The sequence below is a fragment of the Pongo abelii genome, chromosome 3 (genome assembly GCF_028885655.2).
Source record: "Pongo abelii isolate AG06213 chromosome 3, NHGRI_mPonAbe1-v2.0_pri, whole genome shotgun sequence".
NCBI lineage: Eukaryota > Metazoa > Chordata > Mammalia > Primates > Hominidae > Pongo > Pongo abelii.
Window position 1 is genome coordinate 87,038,646 of NC_071988.2, and position 21,343 is coordinate 87,059,988.

Sequence of the window (21,343 nt, forward strand, 5' to 3'; positions counted from 1 at the left end):
GCACCATAGGCCTCAAAGTGCTCCAAATATCCACTTGCACATTCTACAAAAAGAGTGTTTCAAACTGCTCTATCAAAAGGAAGTTTTAACTCTGTGAATTGAATGCACACATCAGAAAGAAGTTTCTGAGAATTCTTCAGTCAAGTTTTTATGTGAAGATATTTCCTTTAACACCATAGGCTCCAAAGTGTTCCAAATATCCACCGCAGGTACTTCAAAAAGAGTGTTTCAAATCTGCTCTGTCAAAAAGAAGGTTCAACTCTGTGAGTTGAATGCACACATCACAAAAATGTTCCTGAGAATGCTTTTACCTAGTTTTTATGTAAAGATATTTCCTTTTCTATCATAGGACGCAAAGTGCTCCAAATATCCAATTGCAGATTCTGCAAAAAGAGTGTTTCAAAACTGCTCTATCAAAGGAAAGGTTAAATTCTCTGAGTTGTATGCAAACATCACAAAGAAGTTTCTGAGAATGCTTCTGCCTAGTTATTATGTGAAGATATTTCCTTTTCCAGAATAGGCCTCAAAGCGCTCCAAATATCCACTTGCAGATTCTACAAAAAGATTGTTTCAAGACTGTTCTATCAAAAGAAAGATTCAACTCTGTGAGTTGAATGCACACATCACAAATTAGTTTCTGAGAATTCTTCTGTCCAGTTTTTATGTGAAGATATTTCGTATTCCACCGTATGCCTCAAAGAACACCAAATATTCACTTGCAGATTCTACAAAAAGGGTGCTTCAAAACTGCTCTATCAAAAGAGAGGTTCAACTCTGAGAGTTGAATGCACACATCACAAAGAAGTTTCTGAGGATGCTTCTGTCTAGCTTTTACATGAAGATATTTCATTTCCAGCTCTAAGACACACAGCGCTCAAAATATCCTCTTGCAGATTCTACAAAAAGAATGTTTCAAATCTGCTAAAAAAAAAACAGAAGTTCAACTGTGTGAAATGAATGCACACATCACAAAGAACTTTCCCAGAATTCTTCTGTCTAGTTTTTAAAAGTAGATACTTCCTTTTCAGCTCCACGATTCAAAGCGCTCAAAATATCCTATTGCAGATTCTAAAAAAAGAGTGTTTCAATACTGCTCCATCAGAACAAATTTCAACTCTGTGAGATGAATGAAAACATCACAAAGAAGTTTCTGAGAATGCTACTGTCTAGTTCTTATGTGAGTATATTTCCTTTTCCACCGTAGGCCTCAAAGCACTACAAATATCCACTTGCAGATACTAGAAAAAGTGTGTTTCAAAACTGCTATATCAAAATAAAGATTTAACCCTGTGAGTTGAATGCACACATCATAAACTAGTTTCTGAGAATGCTTCTGCCTAGTTTTTCTTTGAAGTTGCATCCTTTTCCTCAAAAGGAAACAAAGCGCGCCGGATACCCACTTGAAGATTCTACAAAAAGAGTGTTTCAAAACTGCTCTATCAAAAGAAATGTTAAACTCTGTGAATTGAATGCCCACATCACAAAGAAGTTTCTGAGAATGCTTCTGTCTATTTTTTATGTGAAGAGATTTCCTTTTCCACCACAGACCTCAAAGCTATCCAAATATCCCCTTTCATATACTACAAAAAGTGTGTTTCAATACTGCTCAAGTAAAAGAGAGTTTCAACTCTCTGAGTTGAATACACACATCACAAAGAAGTTTCGGACCATGTTTCTTTATAATTTTTATGTGAAGATATTTCCTTTTCCACCATAAGCCACAAAGCGCTCCAAATATCCACTTGCAGATACTACAAAAAAGTGATTCAACACAGCTGTATGCAAAGAAAGGTTCAACTCTGTGAGTTGAATGCACACATCACAAAGAAGTTTCTGAGAATGCTTCTCTGTAGTTTTTATGTGAAGATATTTCCTTTTCCACCATAGGAATCAAATCGTTCCAAATAACCACTTGCAGATTCTACTAAAAGAGTGTTTCAAGTCTGCTCTATCAAAATAAAAGTTCAACTTTGTGAGTTGAATGCACACATAACAAATAAGTTTCTAAGAAAGCTTCTTTCTAGTTTTTATTTGAAGATATTTGCTTTTCCACCACAGGCCTCAAAGAGCTTCAAATATCCACTTACATTTTCTACAAAAAGTGTGTTTCAAAACTGCTCAATCAAAAGAAAGTTTCACGTCTGTGAGTTGAATGCACACATCACAAAGAAGTTTCTGAGAACACCTCAGTCTAGTTTTAATGTGAAAATATTTCCTTTTACATTATAGACCTCAAACTTCTCCAAATATCCACTTGCACAATCCACAAAAACTGTGTTTCAAAACTGCTCTATCAAAAAACAGTTTCAACTCTGTGAGTTGAATGCACACATCACAAAGTAGTTTTTGAGAATGCTTCGTACTAGTTTTTATGTGAAGATATTTCCTTTTCCACCATAGGCCTCAAATAGTTCCAAATATCCACTGGCAGATACTACAAAAAGAGTGTTTCAAACCTGCTCTGACAAAAGAAAAGTTAAACACTGGGAGTGGAATTCACATATCACTAAGAAGTTTCTGAGAATGCTTCTGTCTATTTTTTATGTGAAGATACTTCCTTTTCCACCATATGCCCCAAAGCGCTCAAAATATCCACCTGGAGATTCTACAAAAAGAGTGTTTCAAAACTGCTCTATCAAAATAATGCTTCAACTCTGTGAGTTGAAAGTACACATCACAAATAAGTTTCTGAGAAACCTTCTGTTTAGTTTTTATGTGAAGGTATTTTCTTTTTGACCATAGGCCTCAAAGCGCTCCAAATATGCCCTTGCAGATCCTACAATAGGAGTGTTTCAATAATGCTCTATGAAAAGAAAGGTTCAAACCTGTGAGTTGAATGCAGACATCACAAAGAAGTTTCTGAGAATGCTTCTGTCTAGCTTTTATGTGAATATATTTCCTTTTCCACCAAAGACATCAAAGCACTCAAAATATCCACTTGCAGATTCTGCAGAAAGAATGTTTCAAAACTGCTCTATCAAAATAAAAGTTCATCTCTGTGAGTTGAATGCACATATCACAAAGAAGTTTCTGATAATGCTTTCATCTAGTTTTTGTGTGAGGATAGTTCCTTTTACACGATAGGCATCAAAGCTCTCCAAATATCCACTTGCAGATTTTACAAAAGACTGTGTCAAAACTGCTCCATCAAAAGAAAGTTTCAACTCTGTGAGTTGAATCCACACATCTCAAAGAATTTTCTGAGAAAGCTTCTGTCTAGCTTTTATGCGAAGATATTTCCTTTTCCACCATAGGACTCAAAGCGCTTCAAACATCCACATGCAGATTCTACAAAAAGAGTGTTTCAAAACAGCTCTATCAAAAGAAAGATTCAATATTATGCACAGATCACAAAGAAGTTTTTGAGAAGAATCCTATGTAGTATTTATGTGAAGATATTCCCTTTTCCACTATAAGCCTCAAAGCCCTCCAAATATCCACTTGCAGGATCTACAGAAAGAGTGTTTCAGAACTGATCTATCAAAAGAAAAGTTCAACCCTGTGATTTGAATGCACACATCACAAACAACTTTCTGAGAATGCTTCTGTCTAATTTTAATGTGAAGATATATCCTTTTCCACCTTAGGCCTCAAAACCTTCCAAATATCCACTTTCAGATACTACAAAATGTGTGCTCCAAACTGCTCAATCAAAAGTAAGGTTCAACTCTCTGTGTTGAATGCACCCATCGCAAAGAAGTTTCAGAGAATGCGTCTGTCTTTTTTTTATGTGAAGATATTTCCTCTTCCACCATAGGCCTCAAAGCGCTACAAATATCCACTTGCAGATTCTATAAAAAGAGTGTTTCACAGCTACTCTATCAAAAGAAAGGTTCAACACTGTGAGTTGAATGCACACATCACAAAGAAGTTTCTGAGAATGCTCCTGCATAGTTTTTATATGAAGATATTCCCTTTTCCACCGTGGGTCTCAATGCGCTCCAAATATTCACATGCAGATTCTACAAAAAGAGTGTTACAAGACTCCTCTCTCAAAAGAAAGGTTCAACTCTGTTAGTTGAATGCACACACCACACAGAAGTTAATGAGAATTCTTCTGTCTAGTTTCCATGAGAAGATATTTCCTTTTCCACCATAGGAATCAGATCGCTCTAAATATCCACTTGCAGATTCTACAAAAAGAGTGTTTCAAAACGGCTCTATCAAAAGAAAGATTCAATACTGTGAGTTGAATGCACACATCACAAAGAAGTTTCTGATAATGCTCTTGTGTAGTTTTTATGTGAAGATATTCCCTTTTCCACCATAGGCCCCAAAGCGCTCCAAATATTCAGTTGCAGATTCTACAAAAACAGTGTTTTATAACTGCTCTATCAAAAGAAATCTTCAAGTCTGTGAATTGAATGCACATATTAAAAAGAAGTTTCGGAAAATGCTTCTGTCTAGTTTTTATATGAAGGGATTTCCTTTTCCACCATCGGCCTCAATGCTCTCCAAACATCCACTTGCAGATAATACAAAAAAGTTGTTTCAAAACTGCTCAATCAAAAGAAAGGTTCAACTCTTTGAGTTGAATGCACACATCACAAAGAAGTTTCTGAGAGTGCTTCTGTCTAGTTTTCATGTGAAGATATTTCCCTTTAAACCATGTGCTGAAAAGCGCTCCAAATATCCACTTGCAGATTCCACGAAAATTGTGTTTTGAAACTGCTCTATGAAAAGAAAGGTTCAACACTTTGAGTTGAATTTACGTATCACAAAGAAGTTTCTGAAAATGCTTCTGTCTAGTTTTTATGTGAAGCTATTTCCTTTTCCACAATAGGCCTCACAGAGCTCCAAATATCCACGTGCAGATCCTACAAAAACACTGTTTCGAATCTGCTCTATCAAAAGAAAGTTTGAACTTTGTGAGTTGAATGCACATATCACAACGTATTTTCTGAGAATGCTTCTGTCTAGTTTTTAGGTGTAGATAGATCCTTTTCCACCATAGGCCTCAAAGCGATCCAAATATCCAACTGAAGACACTACAAAAAGTGAGTCTCAAAACTTCTCTATTAAAAGAAAGCTTGAAATCTGTGAGTTGAATGCACACATTCCAAAGAAGTTTCTGAGAATATTTTTGTCTAGTTTCTATGTAAAAATATTTCCTTTTCCACAATAGGCCTCAAAGTGCTCCAAATATCCACTTGCACATTCTATAAAAAGAGTGTTTCAAACTGCTCTATCAAAAGGAAGTTTTAACTCTGTGAATTGAATGCACACATCAGAAAGAAGTTTCTGAGAATGCTTCATTCCAGTTTTTATGTGAAGATATTTCCTATAACACCATAGGCCCCAAAGTGCTCCATATATTCACTGCAGCTACTGAAAAAAGAGTGTTTCAAATCTACTCTCTCAAAAAGAAGGTTCAACCCTGTGAATCGAATGCACACATCGCAAAAATGTTTCTGAGAATGCTTTTGTCTAGTTTTTAGGTAAAGGTATTTCCTTTTCCATCATAGGACTCAAAGTGCTCCAAATATCCAATTGCAGATTCTACAAAAAGAGTGTTTCAAAACTGCTGTATCAAAGGAAAGGTTAAATTCTCTGAGTTGTACACAAATATCACAAAGAAGTCTCTACAAATGATTCGGTCTAGTTTTTATGTGAAGATATATCCTTTTCTTCCATAGACGTCAAACGGCGCCAAATATCCACTTGCAGAGTCTACAAAAAGAGTGTTTCAAAACTGCTCTATCAAGAAATGTTCAACTCTGTTAGGTAAATGCGCACATTACAAAGAAATTTCTGAGAATTTTTCCGTGTAGTTTTTATGTGAAAATATTTCCTTTTCCACCATACGCCTCAAATCGCTACAAATATCCACTTGCAGATTCTACAAAAAGTGTTTTTCAAAACTGCTGAATCAAAAGAAATTTTCAACCCTGTGAGTTGAATGCACACATAACAAAGAAGTTTCTGAGAATGCTTCTGGATAGTTTTCAGGTGAACATATATGCTTTTCCACCATTGGCCAGAAAGCGCTCCAAATATCCACTTGCTGATTCTACAAAAAGAGTGTTTCTAAACTGCTCTATCAATAGAAAGGTTCAACTCTGTGAGAAGAATGCGCACATCAAAAAGAATTTTCTGAGAATTCTTCTGTCTATCTTTTATGTGAAAATATTTCCTTTCCTACCATAGGCCTCAAAGCACTCCAAATATCCACTTGCAGATTCTACTAAAAGAGTCTTTAAAAACTGCTCTATCAAAACAAAGGTTCAAGCCTGTGAGTTGAATGCACACATAACAAAGAAGTTTCTGAGAATGCTTCTGTCTAGTTTTTATGTGAAGATATTTTCTTTTCCACCCACAGCACTCCAAATATCCACTTGCAGATACTGCAAAAAGAGTGTTTCAAAACTGGTCTACAAAAGAAAGCTTCATCTCTCTGAGTTCAATTCATACATCACAAAGAAGTTTCTGAGAATGCTTCTGTCTAGTTTTTATGTGAAGATATATCCTTTTCCAGCAAAGTCCTCAAAGTGCTCCAAATATACACTTGCAGATCCTACAAAAAGAGTGTTTCAAAACTGCTCTATCAAAAGAAATTTGCAACTCTGTGAGGTGAATGCACACATCACAAAGAACTTTCTGAGAATTCTTCTGTCTAGTTTTTATGTGAACATATTTCCTTTTGCAGCAGAGGCCTCAACGTGCACTTAATATCCACTTGCTTAAACTAGAAAAAGTGTTTCTCAAAACTGCTAAATCCGAAGAATGGTTCAACACTGTGAGTTGAATGCACTCATCACAAAGGTATTTCTGAGAATGCTTCTGTTTAGTTTTCATGTGAAGATATTTGTTTTCCACCGTAGGACTCAAAGCGTTCCAAATATCCACTTGCAGAGTCTACAAAATGTGTGTTTTAAAACCGCTCTATCAAAAGGTAATTTTAACTCTCTGAGTTGAATGCACAAATCAAAAAGAAGTTTCTGAGAATGCTTCTGTCTAGTTTTTTTGTGAAGATACTTTCTTTTCTCCAAAATGCTCAAAGCACTCCAAGTGTCCACTTGCAGATTCTACAAGAGGAGTGTTTCAAATCTGCTCTATCAAAGGAAAGTTTCCATTCTCTGGGTTGAATGCACCCATGACAAAGTGTTTTCTGACAATACTTCTGTCTAGTATTTATGGGAAGATATTTCCTTTCCCACCATAGGCCTCAAAGCCCTCCAAATATCCACTGACACTTTCTACAAAAAGAGAGTATCATAAGTGCTCTATGAAAAGAATAGTTCAACTCTGTGAGTTCAATGCACACATCACAAAGAAATTTCGGAGAATGCTTCTGTCTAGTGTTTATATGAAGATACTTCCTTTTCTGTCAAAGCCCTGAAACCGCTCCAAATATCCACTTTCAGATACTACAAAAAGAGTGTTCCAAAACTGCTCTATCAAAAAGACAGTTCAACTCTATGAGTAGATCTAGTTTCGACACATCACACATCACAAATTAGTTTCTGAGAATGCTTCTGTCTAGTTTTTATGTGAGGATATTCCCGATTCCACTGTAGGTCTCAAAGCACTCCAAATATCCACTTGCAGATATTATATAGAGAGTGTTTCAAAACTGCTCTAGCAAAAGGAAAGTTCAACACTATGAGTGAAATGCGCACATTACAAAGAAGTTTCTGAGAATGCTTCTGTCTGGTTTTTATGTGAAGATATTTCCTTTTCCACCATAGGTATCAAAGCCCTCCAAATATCTACTTGCAGAATCTACAAAAAGAGTGTTTCAGAACCGATCTATTAAAAGAAACGTTCAATTCTGTGAGATGAAAGCACGCGTCACAAAGAAGTTTCTGAGAATGCTTCGGTCTACTATTTATGTGAAGATATTTCCTTTTCCAGCATAGGCCTCAAAGCTCTACAAATATCCACATGCAGATTCTGCAAAAAGTCTGTTTAAAAACTGCTGAATCAAAAGGAATGTTCAACTCTGTGACTCGAATGCACACATCACAAAGATGTATTTGAGAATGCTTCTGTCTAGTTTTTCTATGAATATATTTCCTTTTATACCACAGGCCTCAAAGAGCTCCAAATATCCACTTGCAGATTCGACAAAAAGAGTGTTACAAAACTGCTCTACCAAAAGGAAGCTTCAACTCTGTGAGTTCAATGCACACATCACAAAGAAGTTTCTGAGAAAGATTCTGTCTGCATTTTATGTGAAGATATTTCCTTTTCCACCATTGGCCTCAAAGCGCTTCATATGTCCACTTGCAGATTCTACTAAAAGAGTGTTTCAAAATTGCTCTGTCAAAAGAAATGTTCAATCCTGTCAGTTGAATGCACACATCATAAGGAGGTTTCTCAGAATGCTCTTGTCTACTTTTTACGTGAAGATATTTCCTTTTCCACCATAGGCCAAAAAGCGCTGCAAATATCCACTTGCAGATTCTACAAAATGATAGTTTCAAAACTGCTCAATCAAAAGGAATGTTTAAATCTGTGAGTTGAATGCACATATCACAAAGAAGTTGCTGAGAATGCTTCTGTCTAGCATTTAAGAGAAGATATTTCCTTTTACACCACAGGCCTCAAAGCACTCCAAATTTCCCCTTGCAGATTCTATAAAAAGAGTGTTTGAAAACTGCTCTATCAAAAGGAAGGTTACGGTTTCTTAGTTGAATGCACAGATCGCAAGGAAGTTTCTGAGTAAACTTCTGTCTAGTTTTTATGTGAAGATATTCCCTTTTGCATCATTAGGATCAATGTGCTCCAAATATCCACTTACAGATTCTACAAAAAGAGTGTTTCAAAAGTGCTCTATCAAAAGTAAGGTTCAACTCTGTGAGCTGAATGCAAACACCACAAAGAAGTCTTGGAGAATGCTTCTGGGTAGTTTTTATGTGACGATATTTTCTTTTCCATGGTAGGCCTCAAAGCGATCCAACTATCCACTTGCAGATTCTACAAAAAGAGTTTACAAAACAGCTCTATCAAAAGGAAGTTTCAATTCTCTGAGTTGAATGCAGACATCACAAAGAAGTTTCTGAGATTCCTTGTGTCTGCATTTTATATGAAGACATTACCTTTTCTACCATTGGTATCGAAGCGCTCCATATATCCCCTTGCAGATACAACAAAAACAGTGTTTCAAAACTGCTCTTTCAAAACAAAGGTTCAACTCTGTGAGTTGAATGCACACGTCACAAAGAAGTTTCTGAGAATGCTTCTGTCTAGTTTTCTGTGAAGATATTTACTTTTCTACCATACACCTCAAAAACATTCCAAATATCCACTTGCAGATTCTACAAAAAGAATGCTTCAAAGCTCACCTACTAAAAGGAAGGTTTAACTCGGTGAGGTGAATGCACACCTCACAAAGAAGTTTCTGAGAAGACTTCTGTCTAGTTTTTGTGTGAAAATATTTCCTATTCCAGCATAGGCCACAAAGCGCTCCAAATATCCACTTGTAGATTCTACAAAAAGAGTGTTTCAAAACTGATCTATCAAAAGGAATGTTCAACTCTGTGATTTGTATGAACACATCACAATGTAGTTTCTGAGAATGCTTCTGTCTAATTTTTATGTGAAGATATTTCCTTTTCCACCGTAAGTCTCAAAGCGCTCAAAATGTCCAATTGCAGATACTACAAAAAGAGTGATTCAAAACTGCTCTATCCAAAGGAAGGGTCAACACTGCGAGTTGAATGCACACGTCAAAAAGAAGTTCCTGAGAATGCTTCTGTCTAGTTTTTCTGTGAAGATATTCACGTTTCCACTGAAGGCCTTAAATCCCTCCATATATCCACTTGCAGATTCTACAAAAAGAGAGTTTCAAAACTTCTCTATCAAAAGGAAGGTTCAACACTCTGAGTAGAATACACACATCACAAAGAAGTTTCTGAGAATGCTTCTGTCTAGTTTTTTGTTGAACATATTTCCTTTTCCACCATAGGCCTCAAAGTGCTCCAAATGTCCACCTGCAGTTTATACAAAAAGAGTGTTTTAAAACTGCTATATCAAAGGAAATTTTTACTCTGTGAGTTGAATGCACACATCATAAAGAAGTTTCTCAGAATGCTTCTGTCAAGTTTTTATGTGAAGATATTTCCTTATCCTCAATAGGTCTCAAACACTCCAAATGACCTCTTTCAGATTCTAAAAAAAGAATTTCAAAACTGCTCTATCAAAAGAAAGTTTCAACTCTGTTAGATGAATGAAAACATCACAAAGAAGTTTCTGAGAATGCTTCTGTCTACTTTTTGTATGAAGATATTTCCATTTCCACCGCAGGCGTCAAAACGCTCCAAATATCCGCTTTCAGATTCTACAAAAAGAGTGTTTCAAAACTGATATATCAAAAAGAAGGTTCAAACCTCTGAGTTGAATGCACACATCACAAAGTAGTTTCTGAGAATGCTTCTGTCCAGTTTTTATGTGAAGATACTTCCTTTTCCACCATAGGCCTCAAAGCTCTCCAAATATCCACTTGCAGTTTCTACAAAAATAGTGTTTCAAAACTGCTCTCTCAAAAGAAAGGTACAGTTCTTTGAGTTGAATGCCCACATCAAAAAGATGTTTCAGAGAATGCTTCTGTCTAGTTATTATGTGAAGATATTTCCTTTTCCAGCATAGGCCTCAAAGCGCTCCAAATATCCACTTGCAGATTCTACAAAAAGAGTGTTTCAACACTGGTATATCAAAAGGAAGGTTCAAACCTCTGAGTTGAATGCACTCTTCACAAAGTAGTTTCTGAGAATGCTTCAGTCTAGTATTTACGTGATGATATTCCCGTTTCCACTATAGGCCTCACAGCACTCCAAATACCCAATGCGGATTCTATAAAAAGAGTGTTTCAAAATTGCATTACAAAAAGAAAGGTTCAACTCTGTGGGTTGAATGCACACATCACAAAGTATTATCTGAGAATTCTTCTGTCCAGGTTTTATGTGTAGATTTCCCCGTTTCCGCCGTAGGCCTCAAAGATCTCCAAATATCCACTTGCAGACTCTACTAATATAGTGTTTCAAAACTACTCTACCAGAAGGGAAGTTCAACCCTGTGAGTTGAATGCCCACATCACAAAGAAGTATCTGAGAATTCTTCTGTTCAGTTTTTAATGTGTAGATATCCCCGTTTCCACCATAGGCCACAAAGCTCTCCAAATATCCATTTGCATATTCTGCCAATATAGTGTTTCAAAACTACTCTACCAGAAGAGAAGTTCAACTCTGTGAGTTGAATGCAGACATCACAAAGAAGTTTCTGAGAACGCTTCAGTCTGGTTTTTATTCGAAGATATCTCCTATTCTACCATAAACCTCAAAGCGCTCCAAATATACACTTGCAGATTCTACAAAAAGAGTGTTTCAAAACTTCTCTACCAAAATGAAAGTTCAACTCGCTGAGTTGAATGCACACATCTCAAAGAAGTTTCTGAGAATGCTTCTGTCTAGTTTTTATGTGAAGATATCCCTGCATCCCCCATAAGCCTCAAAGCGCTCCAATTTTCCACTTGCAGACAATACAAAAAGTATGTTTCAAAACTGCTCTACCAAAAGGAATGTTCAACACTCTGACTTGAATGCACACATCACAAAGAAGTTTCTGATAATGCTTCTGTCTAGATTTTATGTGAAGATATTTCCTTTTCGACGGTAGGCCTCAAAGCACTCCAAATACACTCTTGCAGATACTACAAAAACAGTGTTTCAAAACTGGTCTATCAAAAGGAGGGTTCAACTCACTGAATTCAAAGCACACATCCAAAGATATTTGTCAGAGTGCTTCTGTCTAGTTTTTATGTGAAGGTATTTCCTTTCTACGGTGGGACTCAAAGTGCTCCAAATATCCACTTGCAGATTCTACAAAAAGAGTGTTTCAAAACTACTCTATCAAAAGATAGGTTCAAATCCGTGACTTGAATGCACACATAACAAAAGAAGTTTCAAAAAATGCTTCTGGCCAGTTTTTATATGAAGATATTTCATTTTCTCCCATTGACCTCAATGCAATCCAAATATCGAAATTCAGATTCTACAAAAAGAATGTTTCCAAACTGCTCTATCAAAAGGAAAGTTCAACTCTCCGAATAGAATGCACATATCACAAAGAATGTTCTGAGAATGCTTCTGTCTATTTTTTAATGTGAAGATATTCCGGTTTCCACCGTAGGCTTCAATGCGCTCCAAATATCCACTTGCTGATACTACAAAAAGAGACATTCAAAACTGCTCTAACAAAAGGAATGTTTATGTCTATGAACTGAATGCACACATCACAAACAAGTTCCTTAGAATGCTTCTGTCTAGTTTCTATTTGAAGATATTTCCTTTTCCACCATATGCGTCGAAGCGCCCCAAATGTGCACTTCCAGATTCTAAAAAAGAGTGTTTCAAAACTACTCTATCAAAAGGAAGGTTCAACTCTCTGAGTTGAATGCACACATCACAAAGTAGTTTCATAGAATGTTTCTGTCTAATTTTTATGTGAAGATATTTCCTTTTCCATCATAGGCCACAAAGCACTCCAAATGTCCACTTGCAGATTTTACAAAAAGAGTGTTTCAAACCTGCTCTATGAAAAGAAAAGTTCACCTCTGTTAGTTAAATGCAAACATCACAAAGATGTTTCTGAGAATGCTTCTGTCTACTTTTTATGTGAAGATATTTCCTTTTCCACCTTGGGCCTCAAAGCACTCCAAATATCTACTTGCAGATACTACAAATAGACTGTTTCAAAACTGCTCTAACAAAAGGAAGGTTCAACCCTGTGAGTTGAATGCACACATCACAAAGAAGTTTCAGAGAGTGCTTCTGTCTAGTTTTTGTGTGAAGATATTTTCTTTACCACCCCAGGCCTCAAAGCGCTCCAAATGTCCACCTGCAGGTACTACAAAAATAGTGTTTCAAAATGGCTCTATCAAAAATAGTGTTTCAAATCTACTCTATCAAAAGGAAGGTTAAACTCTCTGAGTTGAATGCACTCATCACAAAGAAGTTTCGGAGAATGCTTCTGTCTAGATTTTATGGGAAGATATTTCATTTTCCACCATAGGCCTGAAAGCTCTCAAAATGTCCACTTTCAGATCCTACAAGAAGAGTGCTTCAAAACTGCTCTATCAAAAGAAATGTTCACCTCTGTTATTTGAATGCAGACATCACAAAGTAGTTTCTGAGAATGCTTCTGTCCAGTTTTTATGTGAAGCCACTTCCTTTTCCAGAGTGGGCTTAAAATCGCTCCAAATATCCCCTTGCAGATTCTGCAGAAAGAGTGTTTCAAAAATGCTCTATCAAAAGGAAGGTTTAACTCTGTGAGTTGAATGCACTTATCACAAATCAGTTTCTGAGAATGCTTCTGTCTAGTTTTCATTTGAAGGTATTTCCTTTTCCACCGCAGGCCTCAAAGCGCTCAAATGTCCTCTTGCAGATTCTACAAAAACAGTGTTTCAAAACTGCTCTATCAAAAGAAAGGTTCACTTCTGTGTGTTGAATGCACACATCACAGAGCAGTTTCTGCAAATGCTTCTGTCTACTTTTTATGTGAAGATATTAACGTTTCCCACGAAGGCCTCAATGCGGTCCAAATATCCACTTGCAGATTCTCAGAAAAGAGTGTTTCAAAACTTCTCTATCAAAAGGAAGGTTCAACTGTGTGAGTTGAATGCACACATTACAAAGAAGTACCTGAGAATTCTGCTGTCTAGTTTTTATGTGATGATATTTCCTTTTCCACCATAGCCCTCAAAGCGTTCCAAATGTCCACTTGCAGATCCTACAAAAATAGTGTTTCAAAAATTCTCTATCAAAGGAAAGGTTCAGCTCTGTGAGTTGAATGCATACATCACAAAGAAGTTTCTGAGAATGATTCTGTCTAGTTTTTCTGTGAAGATATTTCCTTTTCCACCATGGGCCTCAAAGCGCTCCAAATATCCACTTGCACATTCTACAAAAAGCGTGTTTCAAATTGCTCTAACCAAAAAAAGTTTCAACTCTGTGAGTTGAATGCTAGTATCAGAAATAAGTTTCTGAGAATGCTTATGTCTAGTTTTTATGTGAAGATATTTCCTTTTCCACCGTAGGCCTCAAAGCCCTGCAAATATCTACTTGCAGATCTTACAAAAAGAGAGCTTCAAAACTGCTCTACCAAAAGAAAGGTTCAACTCTGTGAGTTGAATGCAGACATCACAAAGGTGTTTTTTGAGAATGCTTCTGTCTACTTTTTATGCGAAGATATTTCCTTTTCCACCATAGGCCTCAAACCGTTCCAAATATCCACTTGCAGATTCTACAAAAAGTGTGTTTCAAAACTCATCTATCCAAAGAAAGATTTAACTCTGTGAGTTGAATGCAAGTAACAGAAATAAGTTTCTGAGAATGCTTCTGTCCAGCTTTTATGTGAAGATATTTAATCTTCCACCATAAGCGTAAAAACGCTTCACATATCCAGTTGCAGATTCTATAAAAAGAGTGTTTCATATATGCTCAATCAAAAGAAATTTTCAACACTCTGAGGTCAATGCACATATCACAAAGAAGTTTCTCAGAATTCTTCAGTCTAGTTTTTATGTGAACATATTTCCTTTTCCACAACAGGTCTAAAAGCGCTCCAAATATCCACTTGCAGGTTCAACAAAAAGAGTGTTTCAAAACTGCTCCAACAAAGGAAAGATTCTACACTGTGACATGAATGCACACATCACAAAAAAGTTTCAGAGAATGTTTCTGACTAATTTTCATGTGAAGATATTTCCTTTTCCACCATAGGCCTCAAAGTGCTCCAAATATGCACTTTCAGATTCTACAAAAAGTGTGTTTAAAAACTGCTGTATCAAAAGAAAGGTTCAACTCTCTGAGATGAATGCAAACATCACAACTACGTTTCTTAGAATACTTTTGTCTAGTTTGTATGTGAAGATATTCCCATTTCCGCCGTAGGAGTCAAAGTGCTACAAATATCCACTTGCAGATTATACAAGAAGAGTGTTTCAAAACTGCTCTATTAAAAGGAAGGTTGAACTCTATGAGATGAATGCACATATAACAAAGTAGTTTCTGAGAATGCTTCTGTCTACTTTTTATGTGACTATATTCCCGCTTCCACCGTAGGCACCAAAGACCCCCAATTGTCAACTGGCAGATCCTACAAAAGGCGTGTTTCAAAACTGGTCTATCAAAAGGAAGTTTCAACACTTTGAGTTGAATGCAAACATCAGAAAGAAGTATCTGAGAATGCTTCTGGCTAGTTTTTATGTGAAGATATTACCTTTTCCACCAGAAGCTTCAAAGCGCTCCAAATGTCCCCTTGCAGATACTACAAAAAGAATGTTTCAAAACTGCTCTATCAAAGGGATAGTTCAACTTTGTGAGTTGAATGCACACTTCACAAAGTAGTTTCTGAGAATGTTTCTGTCTATGTTTTTATGTGAAAATTTTTCCTTTTCCACCATAGGTAAAAAAGTGCTCTAAATATCCACTTGCAGATTCTACAAAAAGAGTCTTTCAAAACTGCCCTATCAAAAGAAAGGTTGAAATCTATGAGTTGAATGCACACATCACAAAGAAGTTTCTGAGAATGGCTCTGTCCGTTATTATGTGAAGGTATATATCTTTCCACCATAGGCCTCAAAGCACTACAAATGTCCCCTTGCATATTCTGCAAAAAGAGTCTTTCAAAACTGCTCTTACAAAGGAAATGTTCAACACTGTGAGTTGAATGCACATATCACAAAGAAGTTTCTGAAATGCTTCTGTCTAGTTTTTCTGTGAAGATATTTCTTTCTCCATTATAGGCCTCAAATTGCTCCATATATCCACTTGCAGATTCTACAAAAAGACTGATTCAAAACTGCTCTATCAAAAGGAAGGTTTAACACCTTGAGTTGAATGCGCACACCACAAAGAAGTTTCTGAGAATGCTTCTGTTTAGTTTTTGTGAAAATATTTACTTTTTAACCGTAGTCCTCAAAGAATTCCAAATATCCAATTGCAGTTTTTACAAAAAGAGTGTTTCAATGCTGCTCTATCAAGAGGAATGTTCAATTCTCTGAGATGAATGCACACCTCACAAAGAAATTTCTGAGAATGCTTCTGTCCGTGTTTATGTGAAGATATTTATTTTTCCATGGTAGGCCTCAAAGCCCTCCAAATATCCATTTTCAGATTCTACAAAAGAGTGTTTCAAACCGTTCTAAAAAAGAAAGGTTGAACTCTGTGAGTTGAATGCACACATCACAAAGAAATTTCTGAGAATGCTTCTTCCTAGTTTTTATGAGAAATTACTTCCTTTTAAACAATAGGCCTCAAATCTCTCAAAATATCCACTACCAGATTGTACAAAAATGCTGTTTCAAAACTGCCCTGTGAAAGGAAAGGTTCAACTCTGTTGGTTGAATGCACACATCACAAAGAAGTTTCTGAGAATGCTTTTGTCTAGTTTTTATGTGAAGATATTCCCATTTCCTCCGTTGTTCTCAAAGCGCTCCAAATATCCACTTTCAGATCCTACGAAAAGAGTGTTTCAAAACTGCTCCATCAAAAAGAAAGTTGAACTCTGTGAGTTGAATGCACATTTCACAAAGAAGTTTCTGATAATGCTTCTGTCTAGGTTTATATGTGAAGATATTTCCTTTTCCACCTTAGGTACCAAAGCACTCCAAATATCCACTTGCAGATTCTACAAAAAGAGTCTTTCAAAACTGCTCTATCAAAAGAAAGTTTGAACTCTATGAGTTGAATGCGCACATCAGAAGGATGTTTCTGAGAATGTCTCTGTCCAGTTTTTATGTGAAGATATATCTCTTTCCAACATAGGTCTCAAAGCGCTACAAATGTCCAATTGCAGATTCTACAAAAACAGTGTTTCAAAACTGCTGTAATAAAGGAAATATTCAACTCTGTGAGCTGAATGCACACATCAAAAAGAAGTTTCTGAAATGCTTCTGTCTAGTTTTTATGTGAAGATATTTCCTTTTCCATAATAGGCCTCAAATCGCTCCAAATATCCACTTGCAGATTCTACAAAAAGACTGTTTCAAAACTGCTTATCAAAAGGAAGTTTCAACTCCTAGAGTTGAATGCACACAACACAAAGAAGTTTCTGAGAATGCTTCAGTCTAGTTTTTGTGAAGATATTTACTTTTCAACCGTAGAAATCAAAGAGTTCCAAATATCCACTTGCAGATTCTACAAAAAGTGTGTTTCAAAGCTGCCCTATCAAAAGGAAGTTTCTACTCTCTGAGATGAATGCACACCCCAAAATATAATTTTCTGGGAATGCTTCTGTCCAGTTTTTATGTGAAGATATTCCTTTTCCATGGTAGGACTCAAAGCACCCAAAATACCCACTTTCAGATTCTACAAAAAGAATCTTTTAAAACCGTTCTACAAAATAAAGGTTCAACTCTGTGAGTAGAATGCACACATCACAAAGAAGTTTCTGAGAATGCTTCTGTGTAGTTTTTATGTGAAGATATGTCCTTTTCCACCATAGGTATCAAAGTACTCCAAATATCTACTTGCAGATTCTACAAAAAGACTCTTTCAAAAGTACTCTATGAAAAGGAATGTTCAATACTCTGACTTGAATGCACACATCACAAAGAAGTTTCTGAGAATGATTCTGTCTAGATTTTATGTGAAGATATTTCCTTTCCCACGGTAGGAATCAACCCGCTCCAAATACACCCTTGCACATTCTACAAAAACAGTGTTTCAAAACTGCTCTTTCAAAAGAAAGTTTCAACTCTGTGACTTGAATGCACACATCACTAAGAATTTTATGAGAATGCTTCTGTCTAGTTTTTATATGAAGATATTTCCTTTTCTACCATAGTCCTCAAAGCCGTCCAAATATCTGCTTGCAGTTCTACAACAATAGTGTTGCAAAACTGGTCTATGAAAAGGAAGCTTCATCTCTCTGAGTTTAATGCACACATCACAAAGTAGTTTCTGAGAATGCTTCTGTCCAGTTTTTATGTGAATATATTTCCTTTTCTATGGTAGGCCTCAAAGCGCTCCAAATACCCACTTGTAGATCCTTAAGAAAGAGTGTTTCCAATCTGCTCTATCAAAAGGAAGGTTCAACTCTCTGAGCTGAATTCACACATCACAAGGAAGTTTCTGAGAATGCTTCGGTCTAGTTTTTACGTGAGGAAAGTCCCGTTTCCACCGTAGGTCTCAAATATCCACTAGCAGATACGACGAAAAACGTGTTTCAAAACTGCTCTCTGAAAAGGAAGGTTCTACTCTGTGAGTTTAATTCAAATATCACAAAGAAGTTTCTGAGAATCCTTCTGTCTAGTTTCTATTTGAAGTTATTTCCTTTTCCACCATAGTCCATAAAGCACTCCAAATATTCACTTGCAGACACTACAAAAAGAGTGTTTCAAAACTGGTCAATAAATAGAAAGGTTCAATTCTGTTAGTCCGATGCACACATCACAAAGAACTTTCTGAGAATGCTTCTGTGTAGTTTTTATGTGAAGATATTTCTTTTTCCAGCATAGGCCTCAAAGCGCTCCAAATATTCACTTTCAGATTCTACAAAAAGAGTTTCAAAACTGCTCCATCAGAAGGAAGGTTCAACTTAGTGAGTTGAATGCAATCATCACATTTTTTATGTGAAGATATTTCCTTTTCAACCATTGCCCTCAAAGCGCTCCAAATGTCCCCTTGCAGATTCTACAATAAGAGTGTTTCAAAAATACTCTGTGAAACTAAACGTTCAACTCTGTGAGTTGAATGCATACCCAAAAAGGAGTTTCTGAGAATGCTTTTGTCAGGTTTTTATGTGAAGATGCTTTTTTTCTACCATAGCCCTCAAAGTGCTCCAAATATCCACTTGCAGATTCAACAAAAAGAGTGGTTCAAAAGTGCTCCAACAAAGGAAAGATTCAACACTGTGACTTGAATGCACACATCACAAAAAAGTTTCAGAAAATGCTTCTGGCTAGATTTCATGTGAAGATATTTCCTTTTCCACTATAGGCCTTAAAGTGCTCCAAATATGCACTTTCAGATTCTATAAAAAGAGGGTTTAAAAACTGCTCAATCAAAAGAGACTTTCAACTCTGTGAGTTGAATGCATACATCACAAAGAAATTTATGATACTGTTTCTTTCTAGTTTTTATGTGAAAATATTTTCTTTTCCACCATAGGCCTCAAAACTCTCCAAATATCCACTTGCAGGTTCTACCAAAAGAGCGTTTCACAAATACTCTATCAAAAGGAAGTTTCAACTCTCTCTGTTGAATACACACATCACAAAGGAGTTTCTGAGAATGCTTCTGTCTAATTTTTATATGAAGATACTTCTTTTCCACCATAGGCCTCAAAGTGCTCCAAATATCCACTTGCAGATTCTACAAAAAGAGTGTTTAAAAACTGCTCTATCAAAAGGAAGGTTCAAAGCTGTGTGTTGAATGCACAAATCAAAAGAAGTTTCTGAGAATGTTTCTGTCTAGTTTTTATATGAAGATATGTTCTTTTCAACCATAGGACTCAAAGTGCTCTAAATATCCAGTTGCAGATTCTACAAAAAGTGGGCTCCAAAAATGCTCTATCAAAGGATGGTTCAACTCTCTGAGTTGAATGAACACATCTCAAAGAAGCTTCTGAGAATGTTTCTATCTAGTTTTTATGTGAAGATATTCCCTTTTCCACTGTAGGCCACAAAGTGCTCTAAATATCCACCTGCGAATGTATCCAAAGAGAGTTTCAATACTGCACTATCAAACGGATGCTTCAACTCTCTGACTTGAATGCACACATCACAAAGAAGTTTCTGAGAATGCTTCTTCCTCGTTTTTACATGAAGATATTTCCCTTTCTACCATAAGCCTCAAAGCACTCCAAATATCCTCCTGCGGATTCTACAAAAACAGTGTCTCAAACTGCTCCATCAAAAGGAAAGTTCAACTCCGTGTATTGAATTCACACATAACAAACCGCTTTCTGAGAATCCTGCTGTCTAGTTTTTATGTGAAGATATTTCGTTTTCCACCATAGGCCTCAGAGCGCTTCAACTATCCACCTGGAGATTCTACAAAATGAGTGTTTCAAAACTGCTTTATCAAAAGAAAGGTTCAACTCTGTGAGTTGAAAGCACACATCACAAAGGAGTTTCTGATAATGCTTCTGTCCAGTTTTTATGTGAAGTCATTTCCTTTTCTACAATAGGCCTCAAAGCGCTCCAATTGTCCTCGTGCAGATTCTACAAAAAGAATGTTTCAAAACAGCTCTATCAAAAGAAAGTTTCATCTCTGTTAGTTGAATGCAAGCATCACAAAGAAGTTTATGAGAATGCTTCTATCTAGTTTTTAAGTGAAGATATTTCCTTTTCTACCATAGGCCTCAAAGCATTTCAAATATCCACATGCAGATTCTACAAAAAGAGTGTTTCAAAACTGCTCTATCAAAAGAAAGGTTCAACTCTGTGAGTTGAATGCGCATATCACAAAGCAGTTTCTGAGACTGCTTCAGTCTAGTTTTCATTTGAACATATTCCCCTTTATACCGAAGGCATCAAAGCGATCCAAATATCCACTTGAAGATTCTATAAAAATTGTGTTTCATAACAGCTCTGTCAAAAGGAAGGTTCAACTTTGTCAGTTGAATTCAAAAATTTCAACGAAGTTTCTGAGAATGCTTCTTTCTGGTATTTTTGTGAAGATATTTCCTTTTCCACCATAGCCCTCAAAGCACTCGAAATGTCCAGTTTCAGATTCTACAAAAAGAGTGTTTCAAACAGCTCTATCAAAAGAAAGGTTCAATTGTGTGTGTTGAATACACACATGATAAAGAACTTTCTGAGAATTCTTCAGTCTAGTTTTTAAGTTTAGATATTCCTGTTTCCAACGAAGGCATCAATGCGCTGCAATTATCCACCTGCAGATTCTACAGAAAGAGTATTTCAAAACTGCTGCAACAAAAGAAAGGTTCAACTCTGTGCGTTGAATGCACACATCACAAAGAAGTTTCTGAGAATGCTTCTGTCTAGTTTTTATGTGAAGTTATTTCCTTTCCCACCACAGTCATCAAAGCGCTCCAAATGTCAGCTTGCAGATTCTACAAAAAGTGTGTTTCAAAACTGCTCTATCAAAAGAAAGTTTCAAATCTGTGGGTCGAATACACACATCACAAATAACTTTATGAGAATGCTTCTGTCTGGTTTTTTATGTGAAGATATTTCCTTTTCCACCATAGGCCTCAAAGCTCTCCAGTTATCCACCTGCATATTCTTCAAAAAGAGTGTTTCAAAACTGCTCTATCAAAAGGAAGGTTCACCTCTGTGAGTTGAATACACTCATCACAAAGAAGTTTTCAGAATGCTTCTGCCTAGTTTTTATGTGAACATATTTACTTATCCACCGTAGGCCTCAAAGCGTTC